The sequence below is a fragment of the Macaca thibetana genome, chromosome 1 (genome assembly GCF_024542745.1).
Source record: "Macaca thibetana thibetana isolate TM-01 chromosome 1, ASM2454274v1, whole genome shotgun sequence".
In the NCBI taxonomy this organism is placed as follows: Eukaryota; Metazoa; Chordata; class Mammalia; order Primates; family Cercopithecidae; genus Macaca; species Macaca thibetana.
This window is the reverse complement of record NC_065578.1, coordinates 49744683-49763476: the sequence shown is the minus strand read 5'-3', so window position 1 is coordinate 49763476 and position 18794 is coordinate 49744683. Positions and strand designations below refer to the sequence as shown.

General features: G+C 37.2%; 1 protein-coding gene across 2 annotated transcripts in view; it reads left to right on the top strand.

Annotated features, from left to right (window-relative positions):
* The window catches only part of FAF1 (Fas associated factor 1), a 506672-nt gene that overhangs the window by 393556 nt on the left and 94322 nt on the right, over window positions 1–18794 (top strand). The window lies entirely within an intron of this gene.

The following is an 18794-nucleotide window of genomic DNA, read 5'->3' as shown; positions in this document are numbered from 1 at the left end:
CGCTCTGTCACTTAGGCTGTAGTGCATTGGCATAATCTTGGCTCACTGCAAACTCTGCCTCCTGGGTTCAAGCAATTCTCCTGTCTCAGCCTTCCAAGTAGCTGGGACTACAGGTGCTTGCCACCACACCTGGCTAATTTTTGTATTTTTAGTAGAGATGGGGTTTCACCTTGTTGGTCAGGCTGATCTCGAACCCCTGACCTCAGGTGATCCGCCTGCATCGGCCTCTCAAAGTGCTGGGATTACAGGCATGAGCCACCTCGCCTGGCCAAAATAGATTATCCTTTTAAAAATGTTCTTTGAGATAATTTAAAATTACCAGTTTATGAGCCTTTTTTACTCTGATTTGGATACTTCCCACACTCCTACCTAGTACTATAGTTACAACTGCCTGGTTGCACATGCATTGTATTTGAATCAAAGCATTTGTTTTTTAAAAAAGCCCATTTTCCTCTGCACTAATCTAATTAATGCTATTCAGGAAATATGCATTTAACTCAGATACAGCTGTCAATAAATAGCCTGTGAAAACTGTTGTCAGAAGCTGAGATACAAAGGTGGTATTATTGGCAAGCCATTCCAAAATAATAACATTTTAAGTTTCTGTCAAATTCTATTTTTCTCATGCACTAGATCTTTTTTATAAGTCTGTTGGTGTTCTCCTTGGTCATCTCCCGATTACTCTGTGTTTTGAATATTCTTTGAATATTCTAGGTATCTTGATTATGAGAGTCACAGAATTAAAAGAATCATCACTGTCTCAAGATGAAGTTTGAGGTTAATTCCAGACCTTTCCCTGTTTGTGATCTGTTGCTGAATCCTTTCCCATTCTGTAACCTGTACCCCCACCCCCACCAGTGTACTCATGTGTAGTCATATGCAAATAGTTACTCCCAATAGCTGGTTATGCTTGTATTTTAGAACATACAGTTTTTATATTGATATAAAACATGAGTAATCTAATGAAACAAATTCCAAAAATAAGATAAATATCTTATTCCAAAAATAAGATAAATATCTTATTCTAAAAATAAGATATTTGGGCTGGGCGCGGCAGCTCACACCTGTAATCCCAGTGCTTTGGGAGACTGAGGCAGGCGGATCACTTAAGGCAAGGAGTTCAAGACCAGCCTGGCCAACGCAGTGAAACCCTGTCTCTACTAAAAATATAAAAACTAGCCGGGCATGGTGGCACATGCCTATAGTCCCAGCTACTTAGGAGGGTGCTTGAGCCTGGGAAGCGGAGGTTGCAGTGAGCCAAGACTACACCACTGCACTCCAGCCTAGGCAAAAGAGCAAGACCCTGTGTGTGAATGAATGAATGAATGAATGAATGAATGAATGAATGAATGAATATTTATGAAGTGAAATATCTTATATATATGCCATCATGTATTTTGCTTTTCTTCTTGCCTGAAATTAAAAAGGTCTGAAAAGATTTGTTTCCTTAACTGCTCTCATTAATAATTTTTATATTGATGATATTTTAGTAGACTTTTTACTAAATCATATCCCCTATGCCATTGAAATTCATAGCACATTTCTCCTCTTCTATAAATACTGATAGTAAAACAGTCAGAGAAATTATAAAAGAAACATGTTAGTTCAGTAACATAAAACCACATAAGTAATTTGGTTCCTCTGACATATTTTACAGTGTTTGCTTGTCAGTCTACGTAGATGCCAAAAGATATTTTAAAGCCCAAAAATCGTAATGTTCTAATCTGCCAAATATACCACCAAAAAAAGGAAAGTTTCTGTTAGTCTGGAATTGGAGAGTAGGGTGGAATCCTGTTTCTGATGTGTTCAGGTAATTATTAAAGAATGGATTTCGTGTCCTTTCCTCAAGAATATGTTTGTGTCTTTGTACTTAATAGCATTATGGTAGTAGAGGAGTGACAGATAGTTTTGTATTATTCAGAACAGAGTTAACTATAAAGACTTTTTAAAAGCCATTTGACAGTTTATCTACTGTTGACTAACTCAGTCTGTAGCTACAGCAACAGTTTAAGAATCCTAAATAGATTGCTTTCATGTACTTTTTTTTCCTCAATACATGATCAGCACCAAGAAAGTCCTTTTCAGCAAATACTTTTCTACATATCTCAGCTAAGGAAGGAATGAGGCAAGGTCATGTGAAAAATAAAAAAGCCTTGATTGCCGTACCTCAAATCTGAGAAATTACATTGCCCAGTCCCAGTAATAAATGAGCTACTGGATTCTCTGAGCAGTCTCAAATAATTTACCGTCTCAGCAACACATTTTATTATGTGGCTGTTAGGAAAGCTATGTATTAACTTGTTAGTTCTTGAAGCAGACCTGTATACATTAAAATGTGTCAGTTGCTGTTCTTAAAGAAAACTGATTTTCTATTTTATTTGATTTTATTATTTTATTTTATTTTATTTTATTTTATTTTATTTTTGAGACAGGGGTCTTGCTCTGGTGCCTAGGCTGGAATGCAGTGGCACAGTCTCAGCTTACTGCAGCCTCAACCTGCTAGGCTCAAGCAGTCCTCCCACCTCAGCCTCCCAAGTAGCCAGGACTACAGGTGCACACCACCACATCCAGCTAATTTTTGTATATTTTTGTAGAGATAGGGTCTCATCATCTTGCCAAGGCTGGTCTCAAATTCCTGAGCTCATGCAATCTGTTCACCTCCGCCTCCCAAAGTGCTGAGATTACAGGTATAAGCCACTGTGCCTGACCAATTTTCTTTTTAAATTTCAATAGATTTAGGGGTACAAGTGGTTTTTAGTTACATGGATGAATTGTATAGTGTTGAAATCTGGGTTTTTAGTATACCTGTCTTTCAAATAATGTACATTGTACCCAATAGGTAATTTTTCATTCCTTACCTCCTTCCTACTTTCCCCCATCTGAGTCTTCAGTGTCCATTATACCTCTCTATAGGCCCCTGCATAACCATAGTTAGCTTCCACTTGTAAGTGAGAACATGATGACCTCCAGTTTCATCCAAGTTGTTGCAGAAGACCTTATTCTTGTTTTATAGCTGAGTTGTATTCCATTATATATACACACACTATATATATATACACACACACACAGTATATATAATATATACACATACCATATATATACACACACCATGTATCTATACACATACCATATGTATACATACCACTTTTTTTTTTTTTTTTTTTTTTTTTTTTTGAGATGAAGTCTCGCTGTGTCGCCCAGGCTGGAGTGCAGTGGTGCAATCTCGGCTCACTGCAAGCTCCGCCTCCTGGGTTCACGCCATTCTCCTGCCTCAGCCTCCCGAGTAGCTGGGACTACAGGCGCCCACCACCACGCCCGGCTAATTTTTTGTATTTTTTTGGAGACGGGTTTTCACTGTGGTCTTCATCTCCTGACCTCGTGATCCGCTCACCTTGGCCTCCCAAAGTACTGGGATTACAGGTGTGAGCCACCGCGCCCGGCCATTACCACATTTTCTTTATCCAGTCATTGGTTAACGGGTACTTAGGTTGGTTCCATATCTTAACCATTGTGAATTGTGCTGCAATAAACATATGCATGCAGGTATCTTTTTGATATGACCTTTTTTTCCTTTGGGTACTCAGTAGTGGGATCGCTGGATCGAATGGTAGATCTACTTTTAGTTCTTAGAGGAATCTGAATACTGTTTTTCATAATTTACATTCCCACCAACAGTGTATGAGAGTTCCTTTTCACTGCATCTGTGTCAGCATCTGTTATTCTTTGACTTTTTAATAATGGCTGTTCTGACTGGTGTAAGGTGGTATCTTGTGGTTTTAATTTGCATTTCCCTATGATTAGGGATATTGAGCATTATTTCATGTTTATTGGCCATTTGTATATCTTCTTTTGAAAAATGTCTGTTCATGTTGTTTCTCCACTTTTTAATGGGATTTTTTTTTCTGGATGACTTGTTTTGAGTTCCTTGTAGATTCTTGATAATAATCCTTTGTCAGATGTATTTTCTCCCATTCTTTTGCTATGCAGAAGCTTTTTAGAAGCTTTTGGGTTTTATTTTGGAGCATGTGTGTGTGTCAGGGTCCTGGGGTGTGTGTGTGTGTGTCTCAGTCTGTCACCCGTGCTGGAGTGCAGTGGCACAATCTCGACTCACTGCAACCTCGACCACCTGGGCTCAAGTGATCCTCTCACTTCAGCCTCCTGACTGAAGTAGCTGGGACTACAGGCTCATGCCACCATACCTAGCTAATTCGTTTTGTACTAGTATTTTATTTTTTTTATTTTTTTTTATTTTTTGTAGAGACGGGTTTCACCATGTTGCTCAGGCTGGTCTCCTGGGCTCATAGAAAGTACAATTTTCAATACAACTGTTTTCTCATTGTTTATGCAGACAGACAGATGTCAGTCATCATAGAATGTAGAGCAATTAAGAAGTAAGGCTCAGTCAGGCTGGAAATATGAAAAACAAGATGATATTAGACAAGTAGTGTAACATTTCCAGATCTTTTTCATCCATAAAAAGAGGGTGACTCACCTATTTGACCTGAGACCTTTGTCTGTAATATTCTGACTTGGATACAATTGTTTTCAGTAGAAAAATGTGAGGTAAGCAAGGGTTCATTTGAAAAATAAATTTTGGTGAAGTTCGATATAATATATCAGATTATAGCATAAGCATGCTACCCTTACCAGTTTGTGATAATCTGATCAGAGTGATTTCAGTGAGGTGTAGTGAAGAAGACGACAGTAATTTTCTACCTCTTTCGTTTTGTAACAAGGAATATCTGTTAAAAGTTTATCAGTAGCTAAAAGCAAGACTATCGCACTGCTTTTTAAAAATCCAAACTACATAATGACAACTACAACAATTAATTAAGTACCTTCTTAATTAATTATATTGTCAGACACTATATAAATGTGTGAATTTAACACTCTCTCTCTCTCTCTCTCTCTCTCTATATATATATATATATATAAAATTTAATCTTTTCCACAATTCTGCAGGGTAAATAGCAAGATCCCATCTCACATATGAGGAAACTGTGTCTCAGAGAGGTTCTGTGAGGTCACTGCAATGGCTATACCAGATATGAATCTCAATGCTACCTGTGCTTTTCTACCACGTAATGTTTTTTTTCCCATGATCTTGCCATGCTGAATGATTCAGCAACAGAAATGTATTAGATAACCATCTAGTGTGCAAAGTCCTGCAGGAGGTATAACGGAAGTCCATGGACCTTTTGGTCAAGGAACAAATAAACGTGAAATTCACCCAATCTTAGCGTTAGGGTTTAGACATGTCCTTAGCAGTACAACTTGTGGCCACTCAGGCCTTTTTTTCTATAACATGCTTAGCTGATGTTGCTCCAGCCTGTGCTTAAATATTGCCAAGACAAGGAAATGAAAACTTCAAAAGATAGCTTTTTTTTTTTTTTTTAGCTGCTCTAAAAACTGGAAATGTCTTTACTAAAATGCTTCTTCTATAGAGAACTTCTACAACTTTATCCTTTTTGGTTCTGGTTTTGCAGTTACCTGATATAAGCCTAACTTCTCTATTGCGTTATAATAGCCTCTTATCAATGTAACCCTAGCTCTCATTAGTCCTATTTTCCCTGCCTCTTCCTACCAAATATAATTAGTTCTTTTCACTGTTCTTCATACGATAGTGTGTCTAGGCTCAGCCCCTTCTGAAGGTGCCAGGATCAAGCATAGTGCTCTAGAGGAGGTTTGTCTGGTGCTATGCACAGTTCTATTCTGAAATTTTATTGTGGGCTTCTGTTGAACTCAGGGAATCAGCTAAAACCCCATTGTTGTTTTCCAACTTGAGTTGATGCTAAACCAGATTTCTGCCATTCTTTACTAATGCAGTTGATCGACAAGATTGTTTGGGGTTCAGATTCTGTCTGTTGACCTTCACAAGTTTTATCACCCATAAATGAGTCTTAAGTCCTTATCATCTGTATTCCTGTCATCATTCTTGATAATCCTCTCGGTTCCTAGACATGTTCTCCAGAAAATTTTTCTTCTTCCTTGTATTTACATTTAGATGAGTCACTAATAGAAACTATATCACCTCATATATTTTGATTTCAAACATCTGGCTCTGATCACCACTTCCTACCACTCCTATTTATTTGTTCAAGTATCACTGGTCCTAAAGACTTTTTTTATCTCCTCATGCCTTCCAATCTGTTGATCTTTCTCACATCCCATCTGTGCTTTCCTATATCCAATTTTCGTATTCTTCATCCTATTTAGACTTTGAGGTTCATCATTATAATTTCCTTGTGATACTTTAAACTGTCTGTTACACTCATTTTGTTGGACCCACCTGTTCACCTTCTGTATTGCAGTTGAACACAGCTAGAGAAAGTCACACTGTCTTTTCTCTTCTCTTCTCCTTTTTCTTTTTCTCTTTTAAATAAACACAAGCTTCAAATAAGCACACAATAATGCTGGGCAAGCCTACTGGGATTTGGGATTCTCTAGTTAGTTTTCTTTGCCTGAATGAGATATCTAGTTCTTACTACTCTTCATTCCCCACATATATCATTTCCCTCTCTACCTCCCCTTCCCAGCTTCCCCCACTAGTTGCTTGAGAATAAAAGAAGTTATCAGAAAGACAGAAATTAGCCCATTTTTCTGTCCTGTCTATATATCCTTCAGAAAGGTCTGATTAACCTTTCTAGAGAAGGCTTCACCATCATTCTTTTTCATAGCACCCTCCTAGAACTTTCCATAATAAGCCATTACTTTTGCTTACTTTAAAATTTGTTTTATATTTCTTCCAATGAATATAAGCTTTATAAGGATAAGAGTTATATCAATCTTTTCCACTTTTGTTTCTTATTAAAATGCTAAATAATTATTTGTTTATGTTATAAGAATTTAGAACATCATGATGATTAAGAATATAAATGAGCTTTGGATTTATTCAGACCAGGATTGGAATTGTAGTTATGCCACTAGGCCACCATAATGACTGTGGGTGAGTTGCTTAAACCCTCTAGCTATAGTTTTTTGTTTGTTTGTTTTGTTGTTGTTGTTGTTGTTGTTTTGAAACAGAGTCTCACTCTGTTGCCCGATCTGGACTGCAGTGGCACAATCTCAGCTCACTGCAACCTCCACCTCCCAGGTTCAAGTGATTCTCCTGCCTCAGCTTCCTGAGTAGCTGGAACTACAAACTCACGCTACCATGCCTGGCTAATTTTTTTGTATTTTTAGTAGAGACGGGGTTTCACCATGTTGGCCAGGCTGGTCTCAAACTCCTGACCTCAGGTGATCCGCCCACATTGGCAACCCAAAGTGCTGGGATTACGAGCATGAGCCACCGCACCTGGCCTGCAGTTGTCATACCATGAAATGGAAATAAAACTACATTCCTCAGAGAGTTATTAGAATTAAATGGGATGATTGATTTTAAAGTCTGGTACAGAGTAAGTGCTCAGTGCATTTATCTACATGTAAATATTTTATTTGTCTCAGATATTTATGAAAATGTTAACAGGACAAAGCCAGCTAGTAAACTATTTGAGACTAGTCTCAATTTGGTAGCATTCTATAGATTCAATTTCCTGATGACAAATGAACTTATCTACCTTATCCTGTATTTCTAAATCTTATCTAAAGGATCTTTTGGAACACCTTTTATATGCCTTACTGAAATCCAGATAGTCAGAACTTATGGAATGCTGGTGCATTCTCAGTCTAGGAAACTCTCAGTTAGTTTTGGGAATAGTGTGTTCCTAATGGCCTGTGCTGCCTGCCGTTCATCACTACTGTATTCTAATTATTCATAAACCATCTTTCTAAGTGAATTTTTAAAGTTGTATAGGGTACTGTGAGCAAGTTTACTGGTTTATACATTTTAAAATCATGGTATTTACATGTTTTTAAGGACACAGATTCCTCATGATAGTTATTTCATTATCATTAATTTTAGCTTTTTACTGTCTCATTCATTCTACCATCTATTCATTTCTTTATCCAAAAAAGTATTTATTAAGATGTGTACCATATGTGTACCATATACTGTGTACTATATACCATTAAACTGTGTACCATAACTGTGTGCCATATAGTGTGCTTGAATTGGGAAAATTCTTGCTCCTCTTATATTCTCTCTGTATATATGTCTGGGGTTTTTTTCCATTTAGCATTTACAGTTTGCTTCCTTTAAAAAATTGATACAATCTCTATATATAATCTCATAATCTCTGTACATACAATATAAAATAGGAAAATAAAAAATAAAATTAGATGTAAACCAATTAAAAGTAGCAAATAGATATATTTATAAGAACCTGAGTTGAAGTTTAGCTCTAGAATTCCAGTAGGTAAAGGAGAGAAAGGAAATGTCATAGGCGTATAATCAGTTTTTCATCTGTCCATTCCATGTATATATATTGTATTTCTCTTATGTGCCAGATCATACACCTGAGAGCATTTACATTTTATCATTTACAGTTCTCATATGACATATGGAATCATAATAGTTCTTCTCAAGATTTCCTGACACTGAAGTCAAGGGAGAATTTTGTTGCATGATTTTATTTGAGAGTCCATAGGAAAAGTAATAGACAATGAACTTAGTTGTTTTGCAGAAGACAGATTATTTTAAATAGATTTTTAAAATATAAATCCCCTGTAAAAGCAGAGAGCTTTGTATTTAATCTTTTTTTCAGTAATGATAATTCTTTAGGGAGTTTAGGTGATGTGATCCTTAAATACTCCTTTTTGATTACCTAACTCATAACAGATATAAAGTTTAGAGGAAAAGCCTACACAGTCAACCTGTCTATTCAACTCTTGTGTTAAACATCAGCTGTCTCAAGTGAGCCATAATAAATGCTCGGTTACAATCAGCTCTTGCTTGAAAGCTTTGATGAGTGACTAAGATGCCAGTATTCTGTTTTCCTGGTCACTTATCTGTTAAAGACTTTCCTCCTGTGGGTGAGATTGCAACTGAAGCACTCCTACATTTTTTTTTTTTTTTTTGAGCCGGAGTCTCGCTCAGTCGCCCAGGCTGGAGTGCAGTGGCGGATCTCGACTCACTGCAGGCTCCGCCTCCCGGGTTCACGCCATTCTCCTGCCTCAGACTCCCAAGTGGCTGGGACTACAGGCGCCTGCCACCACGACCGGCTAATTTTTTTGTATTTTTAGTAGAGACGGGGTTTTACTGCGTTAGCCAGAATGGTCTTGATCTCCTGACCTCATGATCTGCCCGCCTTGGCCTCCCAAAGTGCTGGGATTACAGGCGTGAGCCACGGCGCCCAGCCATGCACTCCCACATTTTTATATCCACTAGGGTGATAGTTGTTTTCAAATACATAAGGACATTATGTGTAAATGTCAAGGTTCCAAGAGAAACCAACCAACGATGAAATAAATGATGCTGAAACATTTTATATAATGATAAAATCATGAAGTGTCCAAATTTGGCTGGGCGCAGTGGCTCATGCCTATAATCCCAGTTACTTAAAAGGATCCATTGAACCCAGGAGTTTGTGACCAGGCTGGGCAATATAACAAGACTGTGTCTCTTATTTTTATTTTTATTTATTTATTTATTTTGAGATGGAGTCTCGCTTTGTCACCCAGGCTAAAGTGCAATAGTGGGATCTCAGCTCACTGTAACCCCCACGTCCCCGGTTCAAGCAATTCTCCTGTCTCAGCCTCCCGAGTAAGTGGGATTACAGGCGCCCACCATCCTGCCCGGCTACTTTATGTATTTTTAGTAGAGATGGGGTTTCACGGTGTTGGCCAGGCTGGTCTTGAATTGACCTCATGATCCGCCCACATCAGCCTCCCAAAGTCCTGGGATTACAGTCATGAGCCACCATGCCCAGCCTTAAATTTTGTTTTTTTAAAACTTAGCTGGGCACGGTGGTGCATGCCTGTAGTAGTCCCAGCTACTCGGGAGGCTGAAGCAGAAGGATCACTTGAGCCCAGGAGTTGAAGCCTTCAGTGAGCTATGATCATGCCACTGCACTCCAGCCTGGGCAACAGAGTGAGACCCCATCCCTTTAAAAAAATCCAAAAACGAAAACAAAAACAAAGTCTCTAAATTTGGCAGCTAGAAAAAATTAGAGAACATGACAATGTTAAATATATAGATAGATTTAAAGTAGAGATACATATACTTTAAATCTCTGCTCTGAATAGGACATTATCTTACAATGATGTTGGTGCATATTCTAGAAGTTATGCAGCAGTATAATACAGTGGCAAGCATGGTGTAAAGAATAACTTCCTGTTTAGTGATCTGAGTCTGAGATTGGTGCTGTAACTTATTTTAGGAAACATTTCACCATATCCTTAATTTGGAGAGATGGGGGTGGAAAAACCAATTTTGACTCTGAAGCACACAAAAAGAAAAAAAAAGTAGTAGTATTTATTAATCCACAGACCAATTCCAAGAGTAGGTATCATCTTCATTTTATAGATGAGAAAGCTGAGGCCCTTAAATTATCCAAAGAAACAGCTAATTTACAAAATCAGATTTGTTCAACTCCATAGTCTTTGTTCTACTCCATAGTCTTTGTTCTTCCCACAATACTGTGCTGCTTGCAGTAATTCCTAATTTCTCTAATATATTAATATTTGGATATTTTACACCTTTTCTAAGTCACATTTTCAGTCAGTGGGTGGAGACAGGATGAAATTATATAAAAAGTGCACTTTGCTAAAAATCAGACAGTAAGTTTAGAATCATATACTTGTGGACCAATACCTGCTTATTTTGAGGGTTCAAGTGACCTGTGGAGGTGGAAACACAGTGAAAAGGGCCCTGAAACTTAATTATTCACACTGACTATCTTTGAATTAAACTGATTTCAAAAGTAGTTGGAAGAGAAAAAGGAAGATTGTACAATCAACATTGTCATAGTGAAGATAAAGGTTATTGAAGCATGAATTGGCCCATTCATGCAACAAATATAGTAGGTGCTAGGAATGCAGAGGTGAGTAAGTGATGGTTCTTCTTCTACTAGCCATCCTAGGAGTTGCACAGTACATCATCAAGTTCTCCCTGACTTCTAAGCACCCATTCCTTTTTCTGATTTTCCCCAGCACTTCATCTGAACCACTAAATCTAGACCCCAGTAATATACTAGATTACATTTACTGTTTGGAGGCCTTGATTTAAAGACAAAAACCATGTCTTATCTCATCATGTATTTGGTGGGCCCTCACAAATATTTATTTATTGATAAAAGACAAAACACAGAAGAAATGTTATATGGCATTAAACATAAATTGGCTCTCTTATTCACGCCCTGGAAAATGAATCTTTTCTTTACATTACTACAGAAGAAATTTCTACATTTGGTAAGAGATTGAATTAGATGTTCTCTATTATCCCTCCTAAGAGTCTAGGATCAACACTTGAGAAAAAGTAAATACCCTTTTTATTAAGAAATTTTCAAGTTCTTAAAATAAATGTTTATGTTCTTAGTGGTAAGAAAAAGCCAATTATTATTTATGATTGTTGTTCCTCAAAAAAATTAGGATAAATTAGTCTCCTATAGATTAGCTATACATTGTTTATTAAACTTTCAGTGCCTCAAAGTCTTTTGCATTTGAGTGATTTATAGATGGAAACAAAGAGAAAGATTAAGAAATTACATGGCTTTTGCTGGGCTCGGTGGCTTACACCTGTAATCCCAGCACTTTGGGAGGCTGAGGCATGCGGATCACCTGAGGTCAGGAGTTCGAGACCAGTCTGACCAACATGGACAAACTCTGTCTCTACTAAAAATACAAAATTAGCCGGGCGTGGTGGCACATGCCTGTAATCCCAGCTACTCGGGAGGCTGAGGCGGAAGAATCACTTAAACCTGGAAGGTGGAGGTTGAGGTGAACCGAGATCACACCATTGCACTACAGCCTGGGCAACAAGAGCAAAACTCCATCTCAAAAAGAAAAAAAAAAAAAAAAAAAAAAAAAAAAATTACATGGCTTTTTAAAAGTCTACTAATCTGTTGAGATAATTTAACAGTTTACTATTACAGGAAGCCTCAGGCAGATGAGATACGCTTTTTTAAGTTACATTCTCCCAAAATCTCATCCTGTGTTTTCTTAAAATTACCTTTGGTTTGTGTTCTCCAACATGCATACAATATGTGCATTTGCATGGTGAGGCATTATACTGTCCATTTAGAAAAAAATTTGAGGTCGGGGTGTAGTGGCTCATGCCTGTAATGCCAGCACTTTGGGAGGCTGAGGCCAGTGGATTGCTTGAGCCCATGAGTTCAAGACGAGTCTGGGCAATGCAGTGAAACCCATCTCTACAAAAAAAATACAAAAATTATCTGGGCATGGTGGCGCTTACCTGTAGTCCCAGCTACTTCAAAGGCTGAGGTAGGAGGATCACTTGAGCCCGCAAGGCAGAGGTTGCAGTGAGCCAAGATCACACCACTGCAAAAAAGATAGATTTGAACAGAAAACTCATATAAAATAGAAAAATGTGATTAACAATGTTAAAGGTTTGGGATTACATGCAGTTTTTCTTCATGTAAGGGACTTGCTCTTTTACCAGTTTTATGATTGGCTAACACATTCACATTAATCAAAATTCAAAAGCATAAAAAGGTATCTAGTAAAAAGTCTCCTTCTTAACCCCGTATCTGTGTGACCCTCACCAGAGGCAATGTCCTTGTTTATCCATCCAGAGGTTTATTTTGTATATAAACAAATTAATGGCCGGGCTCAGTGGCTCACGCCTGTAATCTCAGCACTTTGGGAGGCTGAGGGAGGCGGATCACAAGGTCAGGAGTTCAAGACCAACCTGACTAACATGGTGAAACCCCGTCTCTACTAAAAATACAAAAATTAGCCAGATGTGGTTGCGCGTGCCTGTAATCCCAGCTATGCAGGTAGCTGAGGCAGGAGAATCATTTGAACCCAGGAGGCGAAGGTTGCAGTGAGCCACGATTGCACCACTGTACTCCAGCCTGGGCGACAGAGCGAGACTGTCTCACAAAAAAAAAAAAAAAAAAAAAAAGAAACCAAATTAATATATATTTATTTTTCCCCAGTTTTACACAAATGGTAAACACAATTTAATACCTTCCTTTTATCACTAACATTACTTCATAAAGATATTCCATATCAGTTAATAAAGAAATCTATTTAATGGCTACATAGTATCTCTTTAAATTCCATAATATACTGTAATTTTATTTAACCAAGATTGATTGATTTAGACACAGGGTCTCACTCTGTTGCCCAGGCTGGAGGGCAGTGACATGATCATGGCTCACTGTAACCTCAAACTCCTGGCCTCAAGCGATCCTTCTGCCCTAGCCTCCCAAGTAGCTGGGACTATAGGCATATGCCACCATGCCAGCTGACTTTTTTATTTTTTGTAGAGGCAGGTCTCGCTTTGTTATCCAGGTTGGTCTTCAGCTCCTGGGCTTAAGCAATTTCCTCCCCCCACCTTGGCCTCCCACAGTGCTGGGATTACTGGTGTGAGCTACTGCATCCAATTATTGATGGATTACACCCAGTATTCTGTTACAAACATCCAGTAACTGTGTATATAGGTGATTTCCACATGAAAATACATCTATAGACTAAATGCTTAGTTAAGAGTATGTATGCATTTATAATTTTAATTGGCAAATTTCCCATGAAGGAATTGTATCAATTTCACTTATACTAACAGTGTATAGTAGTGGCTTTTTCCTGGTTTTACTGTAACCTTGCCAAAGCCAGTTTTGTTTTTTTTTTCTTTACTAATCTGACAGGTGAAAAAAATTTTTTTTTCTTTTTTCTTTTTTTTAAATATAGCTTTAGGCAGTCATGGTGGCTCACACCTGTATAATCCCAGCAATTTGGGAGGCTGAGGCGGGTGGATCACTTGAGATCAGAAGTTCAAGACCAGCCTGGCCAACATGGTGAAACCCCATCTCTACTAAAAATACAAAAATTAGCCAGGCATGGTGGCATGTGCCTATAATCTCAGCTACTTGGGAGGCTGAGGCAGGAGAATCACTCGGGAGGCAGAGGTTGCAGTAAGCCAAGATGGCGTCACTACCCTCCAGCCTGGGTGACAGAGCAAGACTCCATCTCCATCTCGAATATATATATGTAGCTATTAGGAGCAAATTCAGTATGTGTAATTTTGCATATCTTTTTAACGTACTTATGTGCTATTACTGTGTCCATTTCTAGAAACTTTCTTTATATATTTTTTATCTTTTACTTACTAGTTTGTAAGAATTTTATATATAATGAGTAAATGAGCTGCTTTTTTGTGGTTTGGAATTCAGAAAATTTCCCCATTTGTTATTTATCTTTTGGCCTAGTTATGGTGTTTTTGTTTTTGTTTTTTTCTGTGGTGGATGTGTGTGTGTTTTACCATGTAAGTTTAGTAAAACTCATCAATTTTTGTCTTTTATGTTTCACTCTGCTCCAGCTATAGTAACCTCCTTGTTAACTTTCAAATATGCTAGATACTTTCCGACTTCAAGGTCTTTTATTTGCCATTCTCTACACCTGAAATTCTCTTCCCTGAGATAAATATTTCATTTCCTCCTTCACCTCTTTAGAGTCTTTGATCAAATGTCAGCGTTTCGTTGAGACTTTCCCTGACCACTCTATTTTATATTACAACTTCCCCTTCCCTGCTTTGTTTTCCCTCCATCACATGGAGCTCACAGACTGTTGAGGTATTTATTAGTATTTTTTCAGATCAGATTGGAGTTTACCCATACAAATGAAGCGAGTGGGAATGAATATTTTTAAAGTGGTTGCCTCAGGAGACTAGACCCTTGGTCCAGTGAAGCTGTCATTACCCAAAACATTTTTATGATGACTTCTTTTAAGAACTGCCTTGAGAGACAGATTAAAGTCTTACAAAGAAAGTCCTGTGTCCAGAAAGCAATGTGTCTCAAAGTGTGGCCATTAATCACTTGTATCAAAATTACCTGGGGTGGGGTTGGAGACCTATTTTGTTTCCTGAACCTTACCCCAAATCTGTTGAATCACCTTCTCTGGGGGAATGGGGCTGAGGAACTTGCCTTTTAAGTAAATTCCCTAGGTGATTTATAGGCCACTAAAGGTTGAGGATCACGACCGTCACCTTTAGTTTCCCCTAGCTTAGTCATACACTCTGTTTTCCTAACTTAGTTTAGTTTAAACCAAAGATTTGGGACTATGCAATGGTTTGAGTGTCCCCACCAAAACTCATATGGGAACCTTAATTCCTAGTGTGGAAATGTTGGGAGGTGCAACCTTTAAGAGGTGGAGCCTAATGGGAGATGTCTGGGTCATGGACCCACCATGTCCTTGGCTGTTCTCATGGTAGTGGGTTCTCCCTCTTGTTCTCATTAAGCTAGTTTAGTAATCCCAGGAATGGGTTTCTTCCCAGGAGAGCAAGTTGTTATAAAAGGAGGATGTCCTTTCCACATGGGTCCACTTCCCCCTTGACCTTTCGCCATGTTATGATTAAATATAAATGTATTTAAAAGGAAATAGTGATTTTAGTTTTGTATCCAGTTGTAAATGTTTAAAATTTTGTGGTATTGCACAAATGTAGCATCTATAATGTCTTATTTTCTAAATATTGATACCTGCCCATTCATTTTCTGAATGAAAAAAAACAGTGACAGTGTTTGTTTAGTCAACAAATCTTTGCTACCATATCTTCCTGTGCAAAATAAAGTCTCTTAGTGCTGGCCTGTAGGTATAAACTGTCATTTTTAATCCTAAAAGAAATGATGATAAAAGTGTTAAATATTATTATGCATTTAATAATAGTAAAATAGCGACCAATTTTAAGGGCCTACCATATTTTAGGCACAAGTCCAAGTGTTTTCTGTATCTTATTTTGTCCTTACAAGAAGACAAGTGTTTTAAAGGTAAGTGTTATTCCCAGTTTATACCTGAGGCTCCTTTAAACTCATGGGAATCACACTGAAATGTAGTAATCAGGAACCCTTAAATAGAGTAGTTGACAGTTTTGTGCCTTCTAATTTTTATCAAATATTCTTCCTTTTACAGCACCTGGTATATGGTAGGTAGGCAGTGAGCATTTGTGGAATTTCACCTCCCTTCCCCTGAATTGCTAGGTTCCATTTAACATATATTTTATGTTACAGTACAGCTTGGTAAAAGTCAGTGACTTAGGTAATTATGACTTAAGTTGAAAGAAATTAAACAATATCCTGTTTTGAATTTAAACAAGATTACTTTTTGCCATAGCTGATTTATTAGTAATCCTGGTTTCCATTAACAAGATAGAAATATCTATGCTTCAGCAATGAAAAATTTTACAAGTGATTAATATATGCTAACCATCAGATATTCTGTTTATATTTCTCTCCAAACTTTAAATTAAAACCATTTTGTCTTATCTTACCAGTTTTCTAATAGCAAGAACTGGAAAATATAAAAGTATATCTGACTTATGATTAACTATTTCGTTTCACTCATTGCCTCAACCGTTCCTTCTTCCTTCTCTTCCTTCTTCCCTTGTATCATTCCTTTATTCGTTGTCTTTTCAAATTTGTAATTTTAGCATTTGGCCTTGGGTTGATTTGGCAACTTGTTAGTCCTGTCCTCAAATGTTATATGATGGGTAGGCTGTTTGATTTATTCAGAAATTTTATTATTTAAAAACAGAGCCATTTCCCTTTGTTATAGAATGGTTTGCCCTTGCTTCCCCACTTTGGGTTTGAGATTGCAGGAATTTACTTGTGGAAACCATTTATCCCTTCATGACTTCTAACTCTGATGAATGCCATGTGCAGTTGGTTGACAGCTTTGGCCCTGCCACTGGATGCACTGGTACACTTTTATCTCTTCAAAAGGAAGAAAATACCACAATTATGAGAACCACACATTTTCTCTTAAAATGACTGGTTTTTCCCCTGTCCATTTTCCTTCTAATGTTGTGAACTGAATTTTTTGCTGCTGGTAGTGTGTTATGAATGGTAGCCCTGTGCATGAATGATCTTGGCAGGGAGAAGCAGAGTCTCCTAGCCATGAAAAAGATTTGACATCTGTGCTGTGAAGTACCACCTTCTTGTTAATTATAACGGAATGAACTGACAAGTAGGAATTTTTACAATTTCATACTGTCCATTGGCCCCACAGGCTCTTGATGATTGCAATTTGAAAATCTCAAACATAATTCATATTTTGGGAAGATTGATCAGATTAATTAAAATTTTAAGTCTCTCTTTGATTAGAATAAATTGTTGGTTAAGGCTACCATAAAGTGTCAGCTGGCTGTGTGATCCCTGTGTATCTCCCAACTACTTCCAAAAAATTAGAGTGATTTTCCGATAACTTGTAGAAAGTTGATCACTTTGTTGTTATTTTTTTATAATTTATTGAATGGCTGTGTGCGTCGAGATCTGCACCTCAAATGTGCTTTGTATAGTGGTGAAAGTTTTGTTATATAATATTTTATACCCAATAAGATAACTGTATTTTCATAATTATTTTATCTTCTTGCTCATTTTCACAAAAAGAATATGGGAAGTACGCAATTTCCAGGCAAAATTATCTTGAGATGGAATTCTTAAAATCACTAAACTTGCCTGCTTTTCCCTTTTATTTCTCTCTCTCTCTCTCCCCCTTTCCTTTCTTTCTTTCTTGTTTTTTTTTTTTTTTTTTTTTTTTTTTTTGGTAGGTATCCTGTTTAGCTAGTACTTAATAGCACTTATGGACAGGTAATTTGTTATATCTGCTTAATTAATCCAATCAATGTGAAAGCAACAAGGACTTACTCCCTTTTGTGGGAAATGATGTTCCAGCTATTTTTTTTTTTTTTTTTGACATCTTTTATTTTAGAGGTTGCCAATGATCAGGTCAGAGTCAAAACTGACTTAAAATATTTTAGAAAAAAAGCACAACAATATCCTAATTTTCTAGTCTCATGATCTGTACATCCCCATCGATGAGTTAAGCTATATGGGTGTGAAATTTGGCATAGAAGGTTAGGCTGCTTGAGCACCTTTTATCCCATCATAGTTGTGGAATGTGAGAATTTGAATTTTCATGGTGGCACTGAAATTGCCATGAGGTCTGGTTATTGCTCTTCTAAGTGTGTATTTAAACCTGCCTTCCAATGAACTTATTGCAATGGTGCTAACTTAACACTCTTGCCCACAGTTCTAGTTGCCCTTAACAGCACCTACTTTCTATAGTCAAAGCACAGATTTTTATGGAAGATTCAGTCTAAATTTCTGAGATGAATTTCTGTAGAGAGAAAATGTATTGGCTTTAAAAATTAAGAGGTTTGATTCTGTTTTGAATTTGGATATCAAATGAGTCTGAACGCATGACATTTTGATGCCGTTTGTCTTTTCAAATAGATTTACCTTCTAATGCATGTGATGACAGGACTTTGCTCATCAGCTAGAACATACATTTCGGAGGAGTTGTTACCTAAAATATTATCATAAGGCATAAGAAAACACACGATTTAAGTTGCCTTTCATGAACATAATTAAGAATTAATAAGCCAGTACCAGTGGCTAGTCCCCAGAATTTCCACTGTTTTGCCTTTTGTGACCTGTGTTATTAAAAGTCCATTATTTTTACAGACTTTATTAAATTGGATCTTATTAAAGCATTCTATATTTGCATTTGGTCTTTCATAATTCATTATTATTATGACATTTACTTTTTACCATCAGATCTGAAAACATATCATAAGCTACCCTTTTCTCTTGAAAGAAATGCTAATTTCAAACAGTCCTCTAATAGAAGAGAAAAGCTTTATCAGTTTTTTCATTTATTCCAGATCGTGTTAAGAATACTAATGCTAGACTTCAGTATGCTAATATCTTAGAGCTTTTTTTGGTCAAAAGCTTAGAATTATT